We start from the raw sequence: 25,417 nt of genomic DNA, 5'->3' as shown, positions 1-25,417 counted from the left end.
CCGCCGAGTGAAATGTTGCATGAGTGCGTGCTGATATCGGGACGCTCGCCCAACATCTTCTCGCCTGATTTTATGCCACACGCTCGATTCTGCCCCAGGAGAAGTTTGGCCAAAACTTCATTTAGACATTCAAATGTCACAGGACCTCCACAAGTTATAGCAATGACACAAGGGAAGCCCTGAGGAAATTCGCCCTCTTCATTTTTCTCAGAGGTTGCCCAGTGGCGAGACGGAAGGAAAACAGAGCTTCAGGCCTGAATGCGATGGTAGGCTTTGCGGGTCAAATTTCTTGCCCAGAAATGGGATAACCTAGACTGGCACCTAGAATTGGTCATCAAACAGTCAGCAACAGGAGATGTTGAGAAGAAGAGGGTGTTATAGATTTGATTTTCCAGGCAACTTTTCTTGGTGGACACATTTAACTTTATTTACAAGGCAGCAGCAGCAACTGCATGTGTGCATCAAACTCTATAGCTAAAGAAGAACTCTTTACTACAGCTTCCCCATGCTGCTAGCTCATTAAGTTACACAGATCATGTGATCTTACAATGTAGCATTATTCTTAAAGCTACAGTCCTACATTTATCAGAACTATAATTACTACATTCCTCCCCCTTTAACTTTTCTGTACATTTTGTATTTGCAAGGATATTTATCGCAAGACATCACAATATTTACACAGGCCATGAAATGACAAGTTCAGTCTTTCAGGTGGTTCCATGTGGAACGCCATAGCTCTACGACTCCCAATTCTTTGGCAAGAACCACATTCCCTGGAATGACATTAACATCAGGTACCGCATTAGGCACATGCAGTTCATTGTCTTCCACTCCAACAGCAACATCAGACATGTCTGTCCTTGATTAAGCAACTTCAACAGGAACTACAGGTTCAGCAATGGTTACAGGTGGAACATCATTTTGTTGGGATATCTCCCTTTTTCTTAAATGATCCACATGCTTACGGGTGATCCAGCCCTCCACGTCCACGTGGTACGACAATGATCCAAGCACAGAGCTTACTTTGCCAGGTAACCACTTTGGTCCTCCACCGAAATTCTTTATATATACTGTTTCTCCAACAGTAAATTGATGCTCATGACTATACAAATCATGAATCACTTTTTGGTTCCCTTGACTTTTCTCCACCTTTCCCTCCAAATTGGGAAGTATCAGGCTTAGCCTTGTTCGAAGATGGCGCCCCATCAGTAATTCTGCATTCTCTTTCGGCGTGTCTTCTTCTTTCTACCACAGAATTTAGTCTTGGGCTTCTTTTTGACTTCACTGTCGGCCAGACTTCTCACAGAAACAATATCAACTTGTCTTACTTCAGTACTTGAGCTGCCCATGACTTCATTATCTAGTCCCATCTTGGAAAGTTCTACGACTTCTGCTTTCAAAGCCTCTTTAGCTTCATTTAGCTGATCTTCAGCTCTTCTGTCTCCTTCTTTTATCTGTTGACTTCCTCCTGGAAACTTAAACGTTGCTATGTCTTCTTTGTCAACTGGTTCTTCAATTTGCTCAGAGAGACTTTAAATTCTTCCTATTTCTCTTCATAATCTTTCAGAGGCACAAACTTTGTCCTGAGGGATCCTGGTTGTGTGTGAATGTCTTTCAACAGGTTTTGCTTTTCTTTGCAAAGCTCACTCACTTCATCTTGAATTCTGTAATTCAGCAGAGTCTCCTTGGGTTTCTTCTGCTGTTTTTCCATGTTGTTGTTTAAGACAGTCTTCATTCCTTCAGCTTGCTGACTGCTTACACACTCCTTTTTTTATCCTATTGCAGTCCTTGGACTCTCCCAGCTCTTTCTGAAGTACTTTGCCTTGTTCCTTTTCCAACTCAGGAACTCTTCCTGCTTCCTTGTGAAATCTCACTGGCCAATCAAGGTTAATTTCCCTCAGCCAATTTCAACCTAGAAGGCTTGGTCCTCTGCTTTTTAATACCATCATGGGTTGCTATGCCATTTGGTATCTATAATGGACAGTTACTGTGGAGATACCTTTTAACTGGATTTCTTCGCCTGTGAATGTTTTCAACTTGGCAGATATTTGTTCCAAGTTTAATTGTTAATCACCTTTATTTAAATATCTAAAAGTGTGTTCTCTTATTACAGTGGTAGAAGCACCCATATCTACTTCAATGTTTAAGGGTTTACCATTCACTTGCGCTGTGACAATAATTGGCTCCCAACTTACATGTGAATAATGAATAAATGTCAGAATTGGTTGTTTCTGGCTCTCCTACACTGTCTACTTCATTGGACTTCGATTGTTGCCTGGAAGTTTGTTTAAATCTCACTTTGCAATGTTTCAATATGTGTCCACTTCTGTGACAAAAATAACACTCTACCTTTTTAAATTGCCAATCATTAGTAGTCTGATTGTTTCCACGTTGATAAAAATTAGTTTTTGACTTTGCTGCTGAGCTGTTTCCTCTATGTTTTCGGTTAGCTTTGCAGCGGAGTCCCGGCTTTTCTCACCACTTTCAGCTGACTGTTCCCGCCCGACTAGGAAAACGGCGCCATTTTGCGCCCCTCAAATCTCTTGTGAATCCGTTACAGTCCTTTCCATTGCAAGCGCTATTTCTAACGCTTTCTTAAAATCAAGATCCACTTCAGCCAGTAATCTTCGCTGAATAGCACTCTCCTGCATGCCACATACCAAACAATCCCTGAGCATGTCATTCAGGGTTTCAGCAAAATCGCAATATTCCGTTAGTTGTTTCAATTTCGCCATGTAGGTAGCAATGGTCTTCTCCAGCGCTCTATTCCGTGAATTGAACCTGAACCTCTGCATTGTGACTGAGGGCTTGGGTTGAAAATGTCCCTTAATGAGGTCCACTAATTCACTGACAGTCTTTGAATCTGGGCACTGGGGGCTGTCAAGCTTCGAATTAAACTGTAGAACTTGCTCCCACAAATACTCAGAAGAGAATTGCTCTCCTCTTTTCCTCCCCCATGATTCTGCTGGCTTGAAAGAAGAACTCAAGATGTTTTATATATTGAGACCAGTTGTCTGTGGCTGGTTCAAAGGGATCGATTCTGCCAAACTGTGGCATCTCGGATGAGTATATCTTCCTTTCTTTTTAATGATCTTAGATATTCACAATCGCTGGGCAAGGTACAGCAGCGGATCTGATTTATCCTCATCGCCAGTTTGTTATAGACTTGGTTTTTCAGGCAACTTTTCTTGGTGGACACATTTAACTTTATTTACAAGACATCAGCTGCAACTACACGTATGCATCAAACTCTATAACTAAAGAAGAACTCTTCACGAGAGGTTCCCCACGCTGCTAGCTCATTGGCTTACACAGATCACGTGATCCTACAACACAGGGTTATTCTTAAAGCTACAGTCCTGCATTGATCAGAACTATAATTACTACAGAGGGAATCATAAAACTTCAGTCTTCACTTAATCCGAAGTTATCTTCTGGATTTGCGCTGTCTATATCAGTTATAACTAAGTGAGTTGCCCTCTCCTTGAACTGTCTTCTTCATAGAATGCAATTTACCTAGCTGATCTTTGCTAGCTTTCATTCTGACAGTAATTTATTAAAGAGTCAGTCAATCTTTTTGAACATCTGTTCAAGATTGGCAAAGTGAAATATGATGTATTCTTGAAAATAGGCTCACTTTCCCCCTTTTGAGAAAGCAATTTCAGTGAGGCCATAGAGTCAGGTTACTAGACCCCAACACAATTCGTACCTTTACGAAAAACAGTTCACATATTAGATGCTAGGGTCAATGTTTCCATTACTTTATTTGTCGTTTCTTCCAGTGAAATTGCTAACTGTTATATACACCTGTAAAAATGCAGTATAGAAATTACAAAGTTTTAATGGCACATTCAACCAACCACATAATAGAACATCATTTAGCTTTAAAATAAAACCAGCAAACTTTTCGATGCTTCAGCATGATCCTGAAAACACTCCTAGAATAGTCAGCCCTTTTTGCATTTTATTTATTAGCCTTCAGAGAGAAACACAGGCTGATTTGTTTATTCATATTTTGGAGGTATTATTAATCCATGGCCTCAGTCAACTGATAGCATCCACCACATTTTTAATTTTTAGTCATGATCAATGGGAACTGAGAGTTGGAAGTTCAGCTCAAGGGCAAACGTAACACCCAATTGCTCATATTCACAGTAGCAAATGCCTGTTATACTAAAATTATGGAACCTTCACTGGATAAAACGGCTCCATTTTTGATTGTCCCTCTGCCATCGTATTACGTGTAGGAACTTAATAGGCTGGGCAAGCCACCACTCCTCATCACTCGATATTTTGAATATCTAATGCAGCCGGTTCTGCACTGGAATATGAGGAGAGTATCCCAAATGGAAACTCTCCCGCTTCTTTCTAGAAGTGATACCTTCTGTATCACGTACATGTAGTACAGTCAATGTAATTAAAAGTGAAGTTATTGTACCCGAGGCTTCTCAGGGTTGGAGTGTTGTTGTATTTCAACCATACGCAGCAAATGGTTAGGTCAATGGCTAAAAATATCCTCCCAATGCCACTCCCAAGCAAGATTCCTGCATGTTCTTGACCCTGAATCATGCTAATGGCCACAACAGCTGTTAGTTTATTTCTCATTTTACAAGCATTTCATTTCATATTTGGTGCAACGACATTAAAAAAATTAAAGTAGCTTCCATACACATAGAATATTAAACACTTACTTTAAATACTTTACACACCCATATTTGGGGGTTTAAGTCACGTGAGAACTAACGTTTCCTTTTGCACAGATTTTTTTTTATTTTTTTTGTAAGATAGTGCCAATAGCATGATTTATTATCATAGATTTGTAGAAATTATAAAGGCAAAATACTTCAATGCGTTAACCTCTTCAATATTGCAAGACTGTATGATATAAAAATCTCAGTGAATCCATTCTCAATTCTTTTCAAAATAAGATACAAATATGTGTGTTCATTTAAATAGAATGTACTTCAGCCCGGAGTTACATGGGATCATAACCCTGTGGAGAGAAAAGAGAAGCAATATTATATTAAAATTAACTTTTTTCTTATTCAGTACACGGTAAAAAGAAAAAAGCAGACGCATTTTTGGTTGAAGCAAATTTGACAAAACATCACTGAGATTCTAATTAGCAAATGGCTCCGACACCAGTAGAGATTAAATCACATATCTGCAGATTTGGTATCGTGCTGACAAAGCTGCTTCACTATGGCTGCAACTAATTTTTTATAACTACAAAGGTTCCAGATAAACACTTTGTTTAGTTTCCGCAAATTACCACACAAAAAATTCAAAAACCTAAACATGCAAGGATAATTCTAACTAATGGCAGACACAGTTAGATGCACTGCTGCAGCAAATTATGGCCCATTGTCCCAGATTTTGCTGCAATAACAAAGGTGAGGCCATCAGTGCTCGCTGTTATTGCAGGGTAAAACCGACAGAGTTTACATACACAGTTTGACACAAGAATCCCGAAATTGCTTTCAGAGATACCCTGCACTGTTGCAATCCTCTTCAATAGACATGACACTGAAATTACTGTAATGGTGTGAACATGGGTTACTGACTGACTAGTTCTGCACTACATTGTCAGAAAAAGTTAGAGCTGGCATATTTAAGAATAAGTAAGCTTTTAATGATGTGATAAGTGATAATTATTGACAAACAACCTCTCTTGCCCTGAAAAATTAATTTTACAAACATAGAGACTCATTCCCTCAGATCAAAAGTAATGTTGCTGATTGTAAAAATTTAAAATTAATTTCTTCTTTTTACCTTTTATGTTTGTCCCTTTTATCTTTCTCCCTTAATCCTACTGTCCTCGCATTAACCACTTTCATTGAAAATGGCTTTCATAGCCATTCAAATGCCTCTTAAAACAGGGGCAGTTTTCCTTGACCTCACTGCAGTGTATGATACAGTCTGATCACATTGGCCTATTTGTCAAAATGTCAAGAGTTCTCCCTCCCTGAATTACTGATGCCATTGAACAGCTCACCACCACCCTTTCAAGGGCAACTAGGGATGGGCAATAAATGCTGTCCCAGCCAGCGAACCCACATCCTGCAAGTGAATAAAAGAAAACCTGCTATTCCAAGACAGACAGTTCAGGGTGCATATGGGAGACAAGACTAGTGCCTGGAGGAAATAGATGAATGGTCTGCCCCAGGGGTCTGTTTTAATCCCACTCCTGTGCAATTTGTACACCAATGGCCTACCCCAACCCAGTCTCAGAGGTTTATCTAAGGCAGATGACATCTGCTGTGGCATACGGGTTCAGACATTTCCTGAGCTGCAAGACACACTAGATGACGATATTGCAAAGCTGGCCGACTACTGCAGGACATGATGCCTAAAACTGAGCACCAGTAAAACATTCTCCAGCACATTGCTCGTTCACAATGCCAGCACTAGGAGGGAACTGAACATCACCTTGGTTGTCCAGCGAATGAAGCAGGATCCCCACCCTGTGTATCTAGACATCATGCTTAACAGAATTTTCACATGCAGACAGCATCTCGTCAAGACTACAGAAAAAATTAACACCCGCATCAACCTCCTCAGTAAATTGGCTGGTATCCCCTGGGGATCACAGGGAAAGGCCCTAAAGACTTCTGCTCTCGCCATCACACACTCAACTGAAGAATACGCATCCTGGTATGGGACCAAATAGCCCACACCAAACTTATCAATGTACAACTCAAATCAACAATGCGCATCATTGACCAACTCACCTTCCTGGCTCCCAGTCCTGAGCAATATTGCATCCATCCCACCCCTCCCCCTCCCCATTAGGAAAGTAATTGCAACAGGCAAGCTACTGGAGAAGGTCTAATCTGACTTAAGACCGCCCTTATTCATTGGTTTCCTCAACCCGCCGGCAGTATATGCCTTCCCTCATGCCATCCCATGTGGTTAAACCCACCGCACCGAGCAGTAACAGCCGAGGATCAATGGCAGGAGGATTAGCAGGAGAAACCACTCTCTCATCATAGGCCCCACAGCTTGTCCACCCGGCTGTGATATCTCACAGCGACAGTGGGCTCTTTTAAACCATTTCTGGACTGGCCAAGGCCTCTGTGCAGCCACCCGACATCAGTCGGGTTGCCAAGACCATCCAGGCTGCAGCTATGGTGCCATTTAAACAATGACTCACATTGTTGAGGAATGTCTACAGACTAAACTTGAAAGTGCGTCTAGCCACTGACAATACTATTGCTTGGCTTTGTGACTATGCACATGCTAAATAAAATAAAATAAATAATAATCCCACTGTTTCTCCCAATCATTATTTTACTTGCTCTACATCATTTAGGTCTAATTTATATTTCCTGTTTATAGTTTGGTCTCTACCTGTATCAGTAAAGATACTTTGATCTGATTGGTTGAAAACTTCTCCATTGCCTGCCATGTTCACACATGCCACAGATCCCCTGTAGGGGCACCGGGATGGATAAGATGCCGGATTAGTGGAAATCTCTGCTGATAAGCCATGAAAAATCTGTGGCAACTGCCCAGCAAGGTGAATGGCAAGTGGCGTTTCTTTATTATTGATAACAAAGTTCGGGCCATTACCTTTCCGCTATAAGTTGACGGTAACCCATTCATCGCTCATGACTTGTCACAGAAGGGTCTCACTTGCAGTGACATATTACTGGTCCTGATATGCCATAACAGTACAAGACATTGTGGAATGAAAATAGGCTATTCAGCCCATCAAGCTAGTTCTTCCCACATATAATGCAGAATCTAAGCTAAGGAGGTTACCCCACCCTATTTAATTTTCTCAGACAAACTTCTTCATGATACTAAAATAAAAACAAAAAGCTAAAAGCTACTGCGGATGCTGGAAATCCAAAACAAAAACAGAATTACCTGGAAAAACTCAGCAGGTCTGGCAGCATCGGCGGAGAAGAAATCAGTTAACGTTTCGAGCCTTCATGGCCCTTCGGCAGAACTGAAGCATAGTTAGAAGAAGGGAGAAATATAAATTGGTTTAAGGTGGGTGGGGTGGGGGGGGGGGGCGGGGAGAGAGAGAGACATTGAGGGTGTGGTGATTGTGGAGATGAGCAGATAATCAAAAGATGTCACAGACAAAAGGGTCAAAGAGGTGTCGAAGGTGGTGACATTTGTCTGAGAAAAGTGCTAATTAGGAATGGAAGACAGGATATTCAAAGTACAGCTCTAGTGGGGGTGGGGTGGAAAGACTAACAAGGTTTTAGTTTAGATTTAAAAATAATGGAAATAGGTGGGGAAAGAAGAATCTATATAAATTATTGAAAAAAAAAGGGGGGGGGGTGAAGAAACGGGGTGGAGATGGGGGGAGGGGGAGTTTAAGATCTAAAGTTGTTGAATTCAATATTCAGCCCGGAAGGCTGTAAAGTGCCTAGTCAGAAGATGAGGTGCTGTTCCTCCAGTTTGCGTTGGGCTTCACTGGAACAATGCAGCAAGCCAAGGACAGACATGTGGGCAAGAGAACAGGGTGGAGTGTTAAAATGGCAAGCGACAGGGAGGATTGGGTCTTTCTTGCGGACAGACCGCAGGTGTTCCGCAAAACAGTCGCCCAGTTTGCGTTTGGTCTCTCCAATGTAGAGGAGACCGCATTGGGAGCAACGAATGCAATAGACTAAGTTAGGGGAAATGCAAGTGAAATGCTGCTTCACTTGAAAGGAGTGTTTGGGCCCTTGGACGGTGAGGAGAGAGGAAGTGAAGGGGCAGGTGTTGCATCTTCTGCGTGGGCATGGGGAGGTGCCATAAGTGGGGGTTGAGGAGTAGGGGGTGATGGAGGAGTGGACCAGGGTGTCCCGGAGGGAATGATCCCTACGGAATGCCGTCAGGGGGGCTGAAGGGAAGATGTGTTTGGTGGTGGCATCATGCTGGAGTTGGCGGAAATGGCGGAGGATGATCCTTTGAATGCGGAGGCTGGTGGGGTGATAAGTGAGGACAAGGGGGACCCTATCATGTTTCTGGGAAGGAGGAGAAGGCGTGAGGGAGGATGCGCGGGATATGGGCCGGACACGGTTGAGGGCCCTGTCAACGACCGTGGATGGAAAACCTCAGTTAAGGAAGAAGGAGGACATGTCAGAGGAGCTGTTTTTGAAGGTAGCGTCATCAGAACAGATGCGACGGAGGCGAAGGAACTGAGAGAATGGGATGGAGTCTTTACAAGAAGCGGGGTGTGAGGAGCTGTAGTCGAGGTAGCTGTGGGAGTCGGTAGGCTTGTAATGGATATTGGTGGACAGTCTATCATCAGAAATTGAGACAGAGAGGTCAAGGAAGGGAAGAGAAGTGTCAGAGATGGACCATGTGAAGATGATGGAGGGGTGGAGATTGGAAGCAAAATTAATAAATTTTTCCAGGTCCCGACGAGAGCATGAAGCAGCACCGAAGTAATCATCGATGTACCGGAGAAAGAGTTGTGGGAGAGGGCAGGAGTAGGACTGGAACAAGGAATGTTCCACATACCCCATAAAGAGACAGGCATAGCTGGGGCCCATGCGGGTACCCATAGCCACACCTTTTATTTGGAGGAAGTGAGAGGAGTTAAAGGAGAAATTGTTCAGTGTGAGAACAAGTTCAGCCAGACGGAGGAGAGTAGTGGTGGATGGGGATTGTTGGGACCTCTGTTCATGGAAGAAGCTAAGGGCCCTCAGACCATCCTGGTGGGGGATGGAGGTGTAGAGGGATTGGACATCCATGGTGAAGAGGAAGCGGTTGGGGCCAGGGAACTGGAAATTGTTGATGTGACGTGAGGTGTCAGAGGAATCACGGATGTAGGTGGGAAGGGACTGGACAAGGGGAGAGAGAAGGGAGTCAAGATAACGAGAAATGAGTTCCATGGGGCAGGAACAGGCTGACATGATCGGTCTGCCAGGACAGTTCTGTTTGTGGATTTTGGGTAGGAGGTAGAAGCGGGCCGTCCGAGGTTGGGCGACTATCAAGTTGGAAGCTGTGGGAGGAAGATCTCCAGAGGAGATGAGGTCAGTGACAGTCCTGGAAACAATGGCTTGATGTTCTGTGGTGGGGTCATGGTCCAGGGAGAGGTAGGAGGAAATGTCTGCGAGTTGACGCTCAGCCTCCGCGAGGTAGAGGTCAATGCGCCAGACATGATAGGGTCCCCCTTGTCCTCACTTATCACCCCACCAGCCTCCGCATTCAAAGGATCATCCTCCGCCATTTCCGCCAACTCCAGCATGATGCCACCACCAAACACATCTTCCCTTCACCCCCCCTGACGGCATTCCGTAGGGATCGTTCCCTCCGGGACACCCTGGTCCACTCCTCCATCACCCCCTACTCCTCAACCCCCACTTATGGCACCTCCCCATGCCCACGCAGAAGATGCAACACCTGCCCCTTCACTTCCTCTCTCCTCACCGTCCAAGGGCCCAAACACTCCTTTCAAGTGAAGCAGCATTTCACTTGCATTTCCCCTAACTTAGTCTACTGCATTCGTTGCTCCCAATGTGGTCTCCTCTACATTGGAGAGACCAAACGCAAACTGGGCGACCGTTTTGCGGAACACCTGCGGTCTGTCCGCAAGAAAGACCCAAACCTCCCTGTCGCTTGCCATTTTAACACTCCACCCTGTTCTCTTGCCCACATGTCTGTCCTTGGCTTGCTGCATTGTTCCAGTGAAGCCCAACGCATACTGGAGGAACAGCACCTCATCTTCCGACTAGGCACTTTACAGCCTTCCGGGCTGAATATTGAATTCAACAACTTTAGATCTTAAACTCCCCCTCCCCCCATCTCCACCCCGTTTCTTCCCCCCCCTTTTTTTTGCAATAATTTATATAGATTCTTCTTTCCCCACCTATTTCCATTATTTTTAAATCTAAACTAAAACCTTGTTAGTCTTTCCACCCCACCCCCACTAGAGCTGTACTTTGAATATCCTGTCTTCCATTCCTAATTAGCACTTTTCTCAGACAAATGTCACCACCTTCGACACCTCTTTGACCCTTTTGTCTGTGACATCTTTTGATTATCTGCTCATCTCCACAATCACCACACCCTCAATGTCTCTCTCTCTCCCCACCACCCCCCCACCCACCTTAAACCAATTTATATTTCTCCCTTCTCCTAACTATGCTTCAGTTCTGCCGAAGGGCCATGAAGGCTCGAAACGTTAACTGATTTCTTCTCCGCCGATGCTGCCAGACCTGCTGAGTTTTTCCAGGTAATTCTGTTTTTGTTCTTCATGATACTACTTATCCACAGACATAACAAGCAAAGCAACAGAAAATTCATCTGCCCCTCATTCCCATTATTGAGTGCTGGCCTAGTGCTCTGCACAATCAGTGACCCTCTCCCAATGACTTCAACAGTAGGGGGCTGTCATGTCCAATGAAGTACTTCATCATCTCAATCAACAGCAGTCACTATACCATTAATCTTGCTTCCAGCTCGATATCTATTCAATTGTTTTCTGAGTAATCACCTCAACCTTAAGTACTTTTGCTGGTCACGCCTGAACAACTTAATCTACAATCGTGTCTCAACACCATTGCCCACACTTAAGGAGATTGACCTTTGTTCCGGGTTTGCAGATCAAATGTGATAGCCCAATGTGATAGGATGGGAGCTTCCTTCCTCTGAAATCTGTAAGGATGTTGTGTCATTAACTTGGGCAATATTCATCCCCTTGGCCCAGATTTTACAGTAGCAATAACAGTTCAGCTGTCAGCTCTCACCATTTTTAAAGTGTAAATTGGACGGTAACTTATTAAATATGTTCATGGGATGTGGGTGTCGCTGGCAAGACCAGCATTTGTTGCCCATCCCTAATTGCCCCTGAGAAGGTGGTGGTGAGCCACCTTCTTGAAAGGCTGCAGTACATCTGGTGCATCACTGCAGGTACACCCACAGCCCTGTTCGGACAGGAGTATCAGGATGTTGATCCAACGACAGTGAAGGAATTACAATATGGTCCCAAATCAGGATGATGTGTGGCCTGGAGTGGAACTTGCAGGTGTGGTGTTCCCATGCATCTGCTGCCTTGTCGTTCTAGGCGGTAGAGGTCATAGGTTTGGCAGGTGCTATCGAAGGAGCCTTGGTGAGTTGCTGCAGTGCATCTTGTAGATGGTACACACTGCTGCCACTGTGCATCAGTGGTGGAGGGAATGAATATTTAAGTTGGCGGATGGGGTTTGGATCAAGCAGGTTGCTTTGTCCTAGATAGTGTCGAACTTCTTAGGCGTTGTTGGGTCCATACTCATCTGGGTTAATGGACAATATTTCATCACACTCCTGACTTGAGCCTTGTAGATGGTGGACAGGTTTTGGGCAGTCAGGAGGTGAGTTACTCACCACAGAATTCCCAGCCTCTGACCTGCTCTTGTAGCCACAGTATTTATATGGCTGGTCCAGTTCAGTTTCTGGTTAATGTTAACCCCCAGGATGTTGACATTGACATTGAAGGGATTCAACAATGGTAATGCCATTGAATTAAATGAGGAGATGGTTAGATTTTCTCTTGTTGGAGATGGTCATTGCCTGGCACTTGTGTGGCACGAATGTTACTTGCCACTTATCGGGCCAAAACAGGTCTTCCTGTATATGGACACGAACTACTTCAGTATCTGAGGAGTTGTGAATGCTGCTGAAAATTATGTAATCATCAGCGAACATCCCCGCATCTGACCTTATGATGGAGAGAAGGTCTTTGAATCAGCTGAAGATGGTTGGGCCTAGGACACTACCTGAGGAACTCTTGCAGCGATGTCCTGGGACTGAGATGACTGGCCTCTAAAAACAAAACCATCTTCCTATGTGATTCCAGTGACCGCACATGTATGATTAAATGTGGAAATCAGGAAACTGCTGTCCAGTTTACCATGCTCTTCCAGAAGCTTTGCTATATTGGAATATCCTGCTGAGAGACTCAGCACTGAAACACAAGCAATAGCGTGAGGTTTGATTATTTACTCATTGGCTACGCGCTGAACTCACAGGAAAATGTTAAGCTTCATCCATTCTAGTATAAGGGGATTTTTAATGACATGATTAGCCATATCCCTCTGAACTTTTTAATTGTTTGTGGCCTGTTCATTTCAATGCACAGTATCTTTAATTATTTTTGGCATGGCCATGCATACATGGAATGGCTTTTGAGTGGCCTACATGGTACCTTTCAGGTTGCTGTATAGCTGCCTGCATGCACAGCTTACAGGAAATGTTGGTGATGAGTTTAAGCACTGCCAAACTTACTCTCTGGCACTGCAATTTATCTTTTACAAGTATGGAGTCTCATTTCTTCAGATTTTAGTTATTGTTGGAGATTTTTAAAAGAAGCATTTAGTTTTTATTTTTTCTTTCTATACCTTTTCTCTTTCTTTCTCTTACTCTCACCTTTCCCTGTCACTTTCTGTACATGATTTGGTGTTAAATTTACTAACACTTCCTAATTTAGTATCTGCAAGTCTCATTAAGCATTCTTCAATCTGATTAGTTAAGAAAATCCACACAGCTCCCAGATCTTCCATAGAGGCCAAAATGGATTGCAATCACAGCAAGGTCCAATGTAAAATCCCATAGAATATTTGTGGGCAAGTGTAAATGTGGATGTAACTGAGCTACGTAAGGAGATATTAGGTGAAGTGACCAAACAAGATGGGACAAAGAGATTGGTTTTAAGAAGTATCTTAAAAGGCGAGAGTGAGGTTAAGAGATTTAGGGAGGGAATCCCAGGCTTAGGGCTTGGGCAGCTGAAGGCATGGCTGCCAATGAGGGAGCGAAGAAAATCTGAGATGTGCAAGAGGCCACAATTGAAATATAATAGGAATAACCTGCAAATCGCACGACATCCTGACTCAGACATATATCGCTGTTTCTTCATCATGGCTGGGTCAGTAACCTAGAAATTCCCTATCAAACATCACAGTGGAGGATCATCGTCACAGGACTGCAACAGTTCAAGCAACAAAAAAAAAAGGACCATTGCACTTTTTCAGAGCAGTTGGGGATGGATAATAAATTCAACCTTGGCAGATTTCCCAACAGTATTTTTTTAAAAAACGCAGTCAAGTCCAAGGAGCATTAACCTGCGATAAGTCTCTTACCTGACCTCTAAGCCAGAGCAGCCATAGCCAAAACGAGACAGTGGCAGAATATCGAGTGATTCTTACACGCACAAGTACAAATAAATTGCTTCACTCTATTTCTCAATAATTTACCACAATAAAATTATGTCTGGCCTGTCAGAGGTTCAAGCCTGAATCGTTACTATATCACTGAGGTTGTCATTACACGGTCAATATGCAAGTCTTAAGGCCATTAAGACATGTGCAGGTACACTTTTAAAGAGAGTTAGAACTTCCACTGGGTACCTTGAAACAATTACAATCTCTGCAGAACATTCCAAACAGAATGTTGACGAGTAGAGCGACACAAATAATGAACTGAACGGCACTGGTCACAAGCAAGATGGAGAATAACCTGACATGCCAAGGGATCACATTTTCAGGTTCCAGACACTTGATCCATAAATTGGGATCATTCAGGTAATTCCTGTCAAAGAAACATATTAAATAAGGTAGCAAATCTATACATTAAGAAGTAATGACATAATGAAGTAATTTTGAAAAAATGAAATTCAGTAATAATTTCCAATCCTAAAAATTTACCATTTCAAACTCAGGTAATAGAAACAGATATTGTTGCTATTGAGAATCAAACTTCATGCATTCATTCGCAATTGGAACCAATTTACTCATTTACACAAAGCGAACCTGAAGGAAGGCTCTTACCCCTTGTAAAATGGATGTCTCCACTCTCCCAACTGTGTCACACGGCATAATGGGCCAACGTCTAACGCCACAGATGACACAATGAAACCATATGCAGATCCAATCACTCCGAGCACAGTGAAAATTAGTGAGCATAGCTAAAACAAGACAACAAAGGAAACAAATTAACCCTTAAGGGTGGAAAGAAATTGAGTTAACGCGCTCATTGGAAATGTGGTTAAAAGGAAAATTTCAAGGATACAGAAGCAAGCGAGGAAGATGTGGCTGTGTCACTGGACTAATAATTCAGAGACCTAAATTAGTTGGCAGCACTTGCATCACTGAGCTAGAAGGTTATGGGTTCAAGTCCTCTTGCACTCTTGACATTGAGCCAGAATGTTGTGGGTTCAAGCCCAGTCCAGCCATGAGCACAAAAATCTAGGTCGACATTGTAGTACTGATGGAGTGCTGCACTATCTGAAGTGCTGACTTTTGGATGAAATGTTAACCTCTGCTCGCCCAGGTGGACGTAAAAGCTACTATGAGATGATTTTAAAGATGAGCTTCTCTCCAGTGTCTTAACCAATATTTATCGCTCAATTAACATTACAAAAAATGATTGTTTTGTCATTATTATGTTGCTGTTTGTGGGACCTTGCTGTGCACACATTGGCCTCTGCGTTTCCACCATTACAACAGTGACTTCACTTCAAAAGACCTTTCAAAAGCGCTTTGGGACGTTGTGTGGTTGTGAAAAGTGCCATATAAATGCAAGTCCTTTTTTCATCCAGAGGTGGGAGTTGAATCCCACCACACCAAAATTCAGCTAATGAAATAAATCAACAATAAAAAAACTAGTCTCAGCCCCACCAGCAGCTGAAGCTTGGCAGGTGGGGGAACTTAATTTGGCCAGAGACCAAAAATCAGTTTCCCAACGGCAGGATGAATGTTAGGAACTCTGTTCTCAGGACTTGAAAGGCAGGTTGATCTTTCTGACAAACAATGTCGGAAAGCCCTTTTGCGTACAATAGCAAATCATGCGAGCTCAGTAAAAGGCCACCTCACCGGAGGTAAGTGCCCCTCCAAACTGAGTTCCCCACCAGCAAGAAATTAGAATGCTCACTTTTATCACTGTATATAAGTGGCGTGTACCAGGCGAGCTTCACTTCTTCCATGACTTTGAGGTCAGTAGACATTGCTTTCGCTTTCTTGGGGGACCGGTCACTATTTATTTTTCTTCATTCATGGGGTGTGGCTAGGTCAGCATTTATTGCCCATCCCTAATTGCCCTTGAGAAGGCAGTGGTGAGCTGCCATCTTGAACTGCTGCAGTCCATGTGGTTTAGTACATCCACAGTGCTGTTAGGAAGGGAGTTCCAGGATTTTGACCCAGCGACAGTGAAGGAACAGCAATATATTTCCAAGTCAGGATGGTGAGTGACTTGGAGGGGAACATCCAGGTGATGATGTTCCCATCTATCTGCTGCCCTTGTCCTTCTAGATGATAGTGGTTGTGGGCTTGGAAGGTGCTGTCTAGGAGCCCTGATGAGTTCTTGCAGTGCATCTTGAGGATGGTACATAAAAAAAAAGATAAAGAAAATGCTGGAAAAACTCAGCAGGTCTGGTTTCATCTGTGGAGCGAGAAACAGAGTTAACCTTTCAAGTCCGTATGATTCTTGTTCAGAGCTGGTAGATGGTACACACCGCTGTGGCTGTGTGTTGGTGGTGGAGGGAGTGAACGTTTGTGGATGTGATGGCAATCAAGTGGCTGCTTTGTCCTGGACGGTGTCAAGCTTCTTGAGTGTTGTTGGAGCTGCATTCATCCAGGCAAGTGGCGAGTATTCCATCACACTCCTGACTTGTGCCTTGTAGATGGTGGACTGGGTTTGGGGAGTCAGGAGGTAAGTTATTCATCACAGGATTCCTAGCCTCTGACCTGATCTTGTAGCGACAGTATTTATATGGCTAGTCCAGCTCAGTTTCTGGTCAATGGTAACACCCAGGATGTTGATAGTGAGGGATTCTGTGATGGTAATGCCATTAAACATCAAGGGGCGATGGATGGATTTTTTCTTGTTGGAGATGGTCATTGCCTGGCATTTATGTGGCATGAATGCTACTTGCCACTTGTCAGCCCAAGCCTGGATATTGTCCAGGTCTTGCTGCAATTGAACTGCTTCAGTATCTGAGGACTCGCAAATGGTGCTGAACATTGTGCAATCATCAGCGAATATCCCCACTTCTGACCTTATGATGGAAGGAAGGTCATTGATGAAGCAGCTGAAGATGTTTGGGCCTAGGACACTACCCTGAGGAACTCCTGCAATGATGTCCTGGAGCTGAAATGACTGACCTCCAACAACCACAACTGCCTTCCTTTGTGCTAGGTATGACTCCAACCAGTGGAAAAATTTCCTCCTGATTCCTAGTTTTGCCAGGGCTCCTTGATGTCACACTCAGTCAAATACTGCCTTGGTGTCAAGGGCATTCACTCTCACCTCATCTCTGGAGTTCAACTTTTTTGTCCATATTTGAACCAAGGCTGTAATGAGGCCAGAAGCCAGGTGACCCTGGCGGAACCCAACTGAGCATCAGTGAGCAGGTTATTGCTAAGCAAGTGCCGCTTGATAGCACTGTTGATGACCCCTACCATCACCTTACTGATAATTGAAAGTAGACTGTGTAATTCACAATAAGAGGTTGTGGTGGAAGAATTAATCCAGGCTGGTCTTTTGGTTCAAAGTGTTCGAGCTGTATCTTTTTATTCTATTTAGATGGGATAATCAATGCCCATCACCTGTTTAACTAGCAATTATTTTTAACAAGGTGATTGTCATATTAACAGATTGATGGGGCGGTAATTGGCTGGGTTGGATTTGTCCTGCTTTTGGTGTAAAGGACATAGCTGGGCAATTTTCCACATTGCCAGGTAGATATCAGTGTTGTAACTCTTTCGAGTTATCAACAGATCGCATGTAACTCTTTCGAGTACATTCACAGTTCTTGGCTTCCGGGAGTGGGACATGAACCCACAACCTTCTGATTCAAAGGCGAGGGTGCTACGAACTGAGCCACAGCTGACACCTCATGCCAGTGTTGTAGTTGTACTAAAATAGCTTGGCTAGGAGTGTGGCAATTTCTGGAGCACAAGTCTTCAATGCTATTGCTGGAATATTGTCAGCGCCCATAGCCTTTGCAGTATTCAGGGCCCTCTGCCGTTTCTTGATTTCACGTAGACAGAATCAAATTGGCTGAAGACTGGCATCTGTGATGCTGGGGACCTCCAGAGGAGGCCGAGATAGTCCATCTACTTAGCACTTCTGGCTTAAGTTTGTTGCAGTTGCTTCAGCTTTATCTTTTTCTCCTCTATAATTGAGGATGGGGATATATGTGGAGCCTCCTCCTCCAGTGAAGTGTTTAATTGTTCACCATCATTCACGACTGGATGTGGCAGGACTGCAGAGCTTAGATCTGATCTGTTGGTTATGGAATCACTTAGCTCTGCCTTAGCATGCAGCTTCCTGTGCTTGGTGCTGTTCCTGGCATGCCTTCCTTCCTCTTCATTGAACCAGGGTTGATCCCCTGGCTTGGTGGTAATGGTAGAGTGGGAGTGGGGGATATGCCGGGCCACGAGGCTACAGATTGTGGTTGAGTAAAGTTCCGCTGCTGCTGATGGCCCACAGCGCCTCATGGATGCCCAGTCTTAAGTGGCTAGATCTGTTTGAAATCTATCCCATTTAGCACAGTGGTAGCGCCACACAACACGATGGAAGGTTTCCTCAATGTGAAGATGGATGTTCGTCTCCACAAGGACTGCGGTGGCCATTCCTACCAATACTTCCATGGACATATGCATCTGCTGCAGGCAGGTTGGTGAGGATGAGGTCAAGTATGTTTTTCCCTTTTGTTGGTTCTCTCACCACCTGCCGCAGACCCAGTGTAGCAGCTATGTCATTTAGGACTCAGCCAGCTTGGTCAGTAGTTGTTCTACTGAGCCAGTCTTGGTGATGGACATTGAAGTCCTCCACCCAGAGTACATTCTGCACCTTGGCCACCCTCAGTGCTTCCTCCAAATGGTGTTCAACATGGAGGCATGGAGGAATACTGACTCATCATTTGGGGCGAGGTATAGTATGTGGCATTCAGCAGGAGGTTTCTTTGCCCATGTTTGACCTGATGCCATGAGACCTCATGGGGTCCAGAGTTGATATTGAGGACTCCCAGGGCAACTCCCTCTCTCCACCTGCCACCTTACCTGCCCCTGGGACAGATGATGATGGTGGTGTCTGGGACGTATTGCAAGGTACAATTCCATGAGTATGATTATGCCAGGTTGTTGTTTGACAAGCCTTTGAGACAGCTCCCCCAATTTTGGCACATAATTGTCTATTAATAGCCTAAGATTTCCTTCTCTAAAGGGCATTTGTGAACCAGGCGAGTTTTTTTTTACAAAAATGGTTTCATTGTCATCATCATTAGACTCTTAATTCCAGATTTTTATTGGCCAGAATGGGATTCAAACCCCAGTCCCCAGAGTATTACCCGCAGTCTCTAGATTACTAGTCTACTGCATTACCACTGCACCATCACCTTGACTCAGAACTTGACTGGTGCTGGTAGGACAAGCTGCGTAAAGGTTGGGCACAGGAGGCAGGCTAAGGGTGGAAGGGGGGTGAGGTAGGGTGGAGTGGAGGCTGGACCTGGGAGGCAGGAGAAGGCTGGAAATGGGGATAAGTGTCCAGGGAAGGAAGAGGCTGTCTGGGGAAGGGGGAAGGCAGTGAGGGAATACGAGGATGCATTGACACGGAATTGAGGAAAGGGGCCTTTCATGTGTCTGGGAGTCCTGTGGCTGGGTGGTGGGGGTGGGGGGGGGTGGTGGGTGGCACTTGTGGGCAAGGTTGTTTGGAGAGAAATGGTCCTAGAGGGTGGGTCAGTGATGTTGACATTGGGGTCCTAGGGATTGAACTGAGGGTACTGGGCAGAGGAGGGAATAGTCAGAGGGGGAGTGGGATGTGGTAGACTGGCAGGTCCAATGTAATAGTCGGGTAGTGGGAGGTTTTATTGGTTGGGGGGGGACACAGAAATGGAATACACAGGTGGCTCTGATAACAGAGGGGTCAGAGTCAGGGTGGGCATGGGGATAGTAATGGGGGTAGGCTCTGAGGGGAGGAAAGGCACGGAGATTGATAGCAACACAGTCCAGGGAAACTGCGGGGAGGTTCAAGGTGATAGAGGGGACAGGATATGGTGGTGATATTGGGTGGGTCAAGAGTGATGGGGGGAAGTTGGTGGGTGACAGGGGAGGGGGGAAGGTAGTGGAGCGAATCTGAAAACTAACACACAGCATTTTTCCAGTAACAATAAAGCAATGCCCGTCAATTTAAAACTGCGAAACTTCAAAGTGAGAGGAGGGTCTTTTCAGGTGGCTGGAGTTTGAGGTCGGCACAAATGGCCGAATAAAGGGATATCCTAATAAACACGAGGCAACTGGATGAGAACTATGCTCAGTTGTGTTCTTTCTATGGTGAAGCCCCACACGGCAACCGGTTTGTTCCTGACTTGTGGGTCTCATAACATCGAGATCCCAGCAAAGTGTGGAGCTGCTGTTCATTCTGTGATTTGCCAGCTGCTGCTGTCAGAGGCAGAGATGAAGGGAGGGAGGGAAGTGGATACCTTCAAGGGGCACAGCTGGTGGACAGCAGCAAACTCTCAACACCATTCTCCATCCTCCCAGGTGAATGGCAATGCCTGAGAAGGGCTCCTGTGGTTAGTCTTTCTATGCTTCCAAGGTGATGGTCTCTCTATGGAGTCTCGAGGGTAATGGAGGCAAGCTGAATCGTGTCAGAGGGAGGCTTCTCGCACGGAGCTCTATAACCCTGGTCAAAGAGCAATGTCTCCTTGTGAAGTCATGTATGAGCGAGAGAAACACCCATCTCTGGTCCTCCAGGATGTCCTTCACCTGGAAGGGGTAGAATAGGGATGCCATATCTAGGCCAAGGCCAGACACAGGACTTAGCACTGGCTTATGGCTCTGAGATGGAGGCAAACCTGTAAAGAATATGCTCACTAGATTTATTACTTAATTTGTTCACAGATCCACTGAAGAGTAGATGAAGCAGGTTCCAGGCATCCCTGCCTTTCTACTGGCTCTCATTCAGATGAGGAGAAGGTGGGCCTGTTGCAGGTTGGCACGGGGCCAGGAGGAGAATGACCTGAGCAGCAAGAACAGGGTCCATTGCAATGGCTGGCAATGGCCTGATCATGGGTGCATTGCAGGTGGTGCATCTATCTACAGGTGAGCAAAATGCAATGCCAAAGGAGCCTTTGGATATCCGGAAATGTGATTGCACACATCTGCTAGGTTCTCCATGATGACTTGCGGCCACAAGGACTTGGAGGGAATCCCATGCCAGTGACATAGAAAGTCACTGCTGCCTCAAACGTTTTTGCCAGTGGGTCCTTCCAAGGCTCCACTGGGGACTTGTGCGGTATCCCCTAGTCAGCGACACACAAGTGTATACGAGAGGTGACAGAAGCCCTGTTCAGGGGAGTGCACCAATTTGTCCAATTCCGCCTGGATCCCGAAAGCCAGGCTGCAAGAATGTTGGGATTTGGAGCAAACTCAGGTTTCCCACAAGCGCAATGCACTCTTAACTGCAAACATGTGGCCCTGAGAGCTCCCTGGCAACAGCTATCATATTCATCAACAGAAAAGGATTCCACTCTTTGAACGTACAGCTGATTATGTGATTGCAGAAGGCAAATGCTGCATGTTTGTGCTCAGTGTCCAGGGAACTCTCATGACACCTACATTCTGACCCACTCCCAGGGGCCACAGGTTTTTGAAAGACCACAGCGATTGTAGGACTGGCTCCTCGCAGACAATGGACACCCTCAGAAGACCTGGCTGATGACCCCAGTTCACTGTCCGCAGAGTGCTGTCGAGGAGAGTTACAATGATGCACATGCCTCTGCCAGGTCCATGATTGAGCAGATGATAGGCCTCCTAAAGATGAGGTTCAGATGTTTGGACTGCTCTGGCGGGACTCTGTAATACTCACCACAGGGTGTCACAGATCATTGTTATTTGCTGCACAACCTTGCGCTATAAAGGGGGGATCTCTTGCCTGAGGGAGACATGGAGGACTGAGGTGTCTCCCCCGATGATGAGGACAATGAAAGGGATGGAGATGATGAAGGCCAGGCTGTCGCCCAGCCACATGCAGAGGCAACAGCAGGGCTATGAAGTGGCAGACAGGCCTGTGCCGATCTGATAGCTATCAGATTCCAGGCAGAGGGAGCTGCCAACACATTTCTTTCACTTTTTGGCTATCTATCCTCTGTTGGCTGGAAGGCCCCAGCTCCTTCTTGGTTACAGACATTAAACTTTGCTCCCATTTAACTTGATTTATGAAAGGTGAATTAAATTGCAGTAGTTAACATCTGCCCTGCTGGTGCTTTGATCCTTTGCATGTGCCAAACTATGCGAATATGTAGAGCCCTGGGATTAGAACCTGCACAGCACTCCGTTTTCCCGTGAGTAAGTAGAATTGTGATTTTACCCATGCCCTCACAAAGTCCGTGTGCATGACAGTTTGCTGCCAATTTCAAATCTAACCTTGGCAAAGATGCACTCATGTCAGCCTCACTTTTTCCTGAATGGGTTGGGAGGGTGGGGGGTACCTGGAAGATAGTTTCTTCAGGCAGTACCAGATAGATGGGTCCACAGGGAGGAGCAGCATGAGAACATCATTTGGCCCCTCAAGGTCGCTTCACCATGCAGACTAATGAGGGAAGATTGTTTTCCTGCCCCCCCAATCACCACTCGCTCATGGTAAACACATATCCCTTGACATCTTTAGAATGGTGAGAAGTTTTGAGGTAACTTTGGAGTCCAGCCACAGAGAGTGCCTTACCTGCGCAATGGGTTGCTGAGCAGCACTCCGGACCCTCCAATCACAGAGACTCCTATAAGTCTCAGTCCTAGGTGGCCTTAGCATTAGTGTGAGACTGTGACCCATCGTTGTGGACACCCCAGCCAAGGTAAACTTCTTTCCTGCATGGACTCTGCAGAGGCTTGTTAGAGCTGCTGATGCTTCACATGGATAGCCTTACAGGCCTCAGCACAGTCCAGCACACAGGCCCATTCTACTCTCTCTCCTCATGCACTAAAACCCCAGCCCTTCAATGATATCAGATACATTTTGGTTGCAAACCTTTAATACAAGGTCTACTGCCACCTTGGTAAAGAGACGAGCAGGCCACACAAATCTCCATGTGAGGTCTGACAAAGGCTTCAGTCAGCTGCAGATAACCTCTTAAATCCTGCACTCAAATCCCTCTTGCAGTCAAGGCTGATGTGCCCGTCGCCTCCTTACTTGCATCTTTCATCCACATGTTAGCTCAAAATGACAAATCACCAAGGAAGGCCACCAACGATTGGACGTGGCCACCACAGCTTCCTCCAGACATACAGGGCAGCCTCTGGTTTTATATTATTAAGAAGACAGTGTAGGGCTTCACTCTCTCAGCCCTCAAATTGTATTTACAGTCTTCCTTGCCACTCAGATAGCAGATTTAACTCCTCTCGAGTCTTGGCATCCATGCACATCTCACACCAGGGCAAAAGCAGCAGGAGCTGCAGTGACCTCACTGAACACATTTTCAGGAGTCAGAACATGGTGAGTTGCAAGTCATGGCTTGCATGATGCGTGGCTGTGGACAGATGGGAGAGCCTCCTGCTGCCATCCCGGGAAACAGCACCTCCCGCCTTTCCTGGATGACCTGAGAGTTTCCAGTGAGGCTTTCGATGAGCCGTGGGGCCACATGTTGCTTTCTTTTCTGGGACATCCCGGTCTCGGGCAGAATCCAGGGCTCCTGGCCTGTAGTGAATGGCTGTCCAGGTGCCCTTTAGTTAGGGTGCCCTGACCTTCGACCCCTGAGATAACAGCAGGGAGGGCGACTTCCTGCCCACCTCGGCCACAAGATTCGCCGTGTTCTGCTCGGATGCGTAGGTAATGAACTAAATAGCACAAGATCACACCTGGTCAGCCATCCCGCCCTGCAGCAGAAATCACTCCGACATCCGTGCCCGCTATCATATTTTGACTTCAGAATGGATGATTCCTCCCAGAGTGACCATGGGACCATTGGATTGTTGTAAAACCCATTTGGTTCAATCATGTCCTTCATGGAAAGGGATTTGCCAGCTTGGCCTAGTCTAGCCTCTATGTGACTCCAGACCCGCAGCATATGGACCCTTAACTGTCCTCTGAAATGGCCTAGCAAGATACGCAGTTGGTGGCTTAGCACCAACTTCTCAAGGGCCATTAGGACAATAAATGCTGGCCTTTCCGTGAATGAATAAAAAAAAAGTGAAAGGCAAAGAGCGACAGAAAGGAGTTGAGTGAAATCACTAGACAATTAGCTTATCATGAGAATTTGGAGATGACTCTTTCACAATACTTCAACCATTTAGCACTTCTAATACAATTTTCTGATTTGTTTTGGTATTAGCATTCGTTTGGTTAGTGCAGCATTTCCTAGGCTTTACTTCTGTCCCAACATTTACTTTCACTTATGCGGAGTAGGGGCTGAATTTTACCCCCATTGAGGGGGTTGTGAGGGAGAGGGCAGGAGCAAGAACGAACCCGATCAATGCCCACGCTCGGGTGCGCACCGCCATTTTACGTGGGTGGGCCAATTAAGGGCCACCCAGAAGCGCTGTGCGGGCAGGAAGGGATTCCTTGAGTCAGGGCATGCACGTGAAAGAGCACAGGGGTGCCTCATGGGAGATTAGTTTAAGTCTTGAAAAATGTAATAAAGGTCAAAACAAATTTTAAGGACATGGCCCCTCATGTGAAACTGTCACATGAGCTGGGACATGTCCATTAATTTTTTGAAAAAATTTTATTTAATTCATGAACCCTTCATGAAACCTCATCTCGCCCGTGGATGAGGTTTCATGGAAAATGCGAAGGCCGCCTGGGCTCTTCGCCAGCCTTAAGGTTGGACAGGCAGCTTTCTTAACAGCTTTAATTACTTTGCTAATGGCCTTAATAGGCCTTTGACAGTTGAATTGACAATCTAAATGACGCGTGGTGACGTCAGGACGCCTGCCCAACGTCACCGCGCGTCATTTTACACGTCGGCGAGTGGGCCCCGCCCCCGCTCGCCAACGGGAAAATTCTTCCCTAGGTTACAGCAAAGGTAAAAGCTTTGTCTGAGTTCAGTTAGAGCCAGGTCATTCAGGGGTGAAGTCATGAAGCAGTTTGTCACACAAAGGGTACTGGGGCTATGGAACACTACACTCCCTCACTCACACCCCTTCCACCTCACCCCCCTCCCCCCTCCATCCACCACTCCCACCAGCAAAATGTTTTTGAGGCTGTGGGGGTGGGGGTCAATTGAGAATTTCAAACTGCAATTGATAGATTTTTGTTCAGCAAGGATATTGGAACCAGGGCGGATACATGGATTTAAGATGCGGATCAGCCATAACACAACTGAATGGCAGACCAGGCTCAAGGGCTGAGTGGTCTACCCTTCTTCTTAAGGTATCCCTTGTCTATTTTCTCCACTCCCACTTGCTCATTTCAGTTTTTATTTCTATTCATTTATAAAGCATGGGCATTGCCAGCAAAGTCAATATTTATTGCCCATCTTTTGAGAAAGTGCTGATGAGTCACCTTC

Source organism: Cetorhinus maximus, chromosome 19 (genome assembly GCF_964194155.1).
Source record: "Cetorhinus maximus chromosome 19, sCetMax3.hap1.1, whole genome shotgun sequence".
NCBI lineage: Eukaryota > Metazoa > Chordata > Chondrichthyes > Lamniformes > Cetorhinidae > Cetorhinus > Cetorhinus maximus.
The sequence above is the reverse complement of the archived record's forward strand: the minus strand, read 5'-3'. Positions refer to the sequence as shown.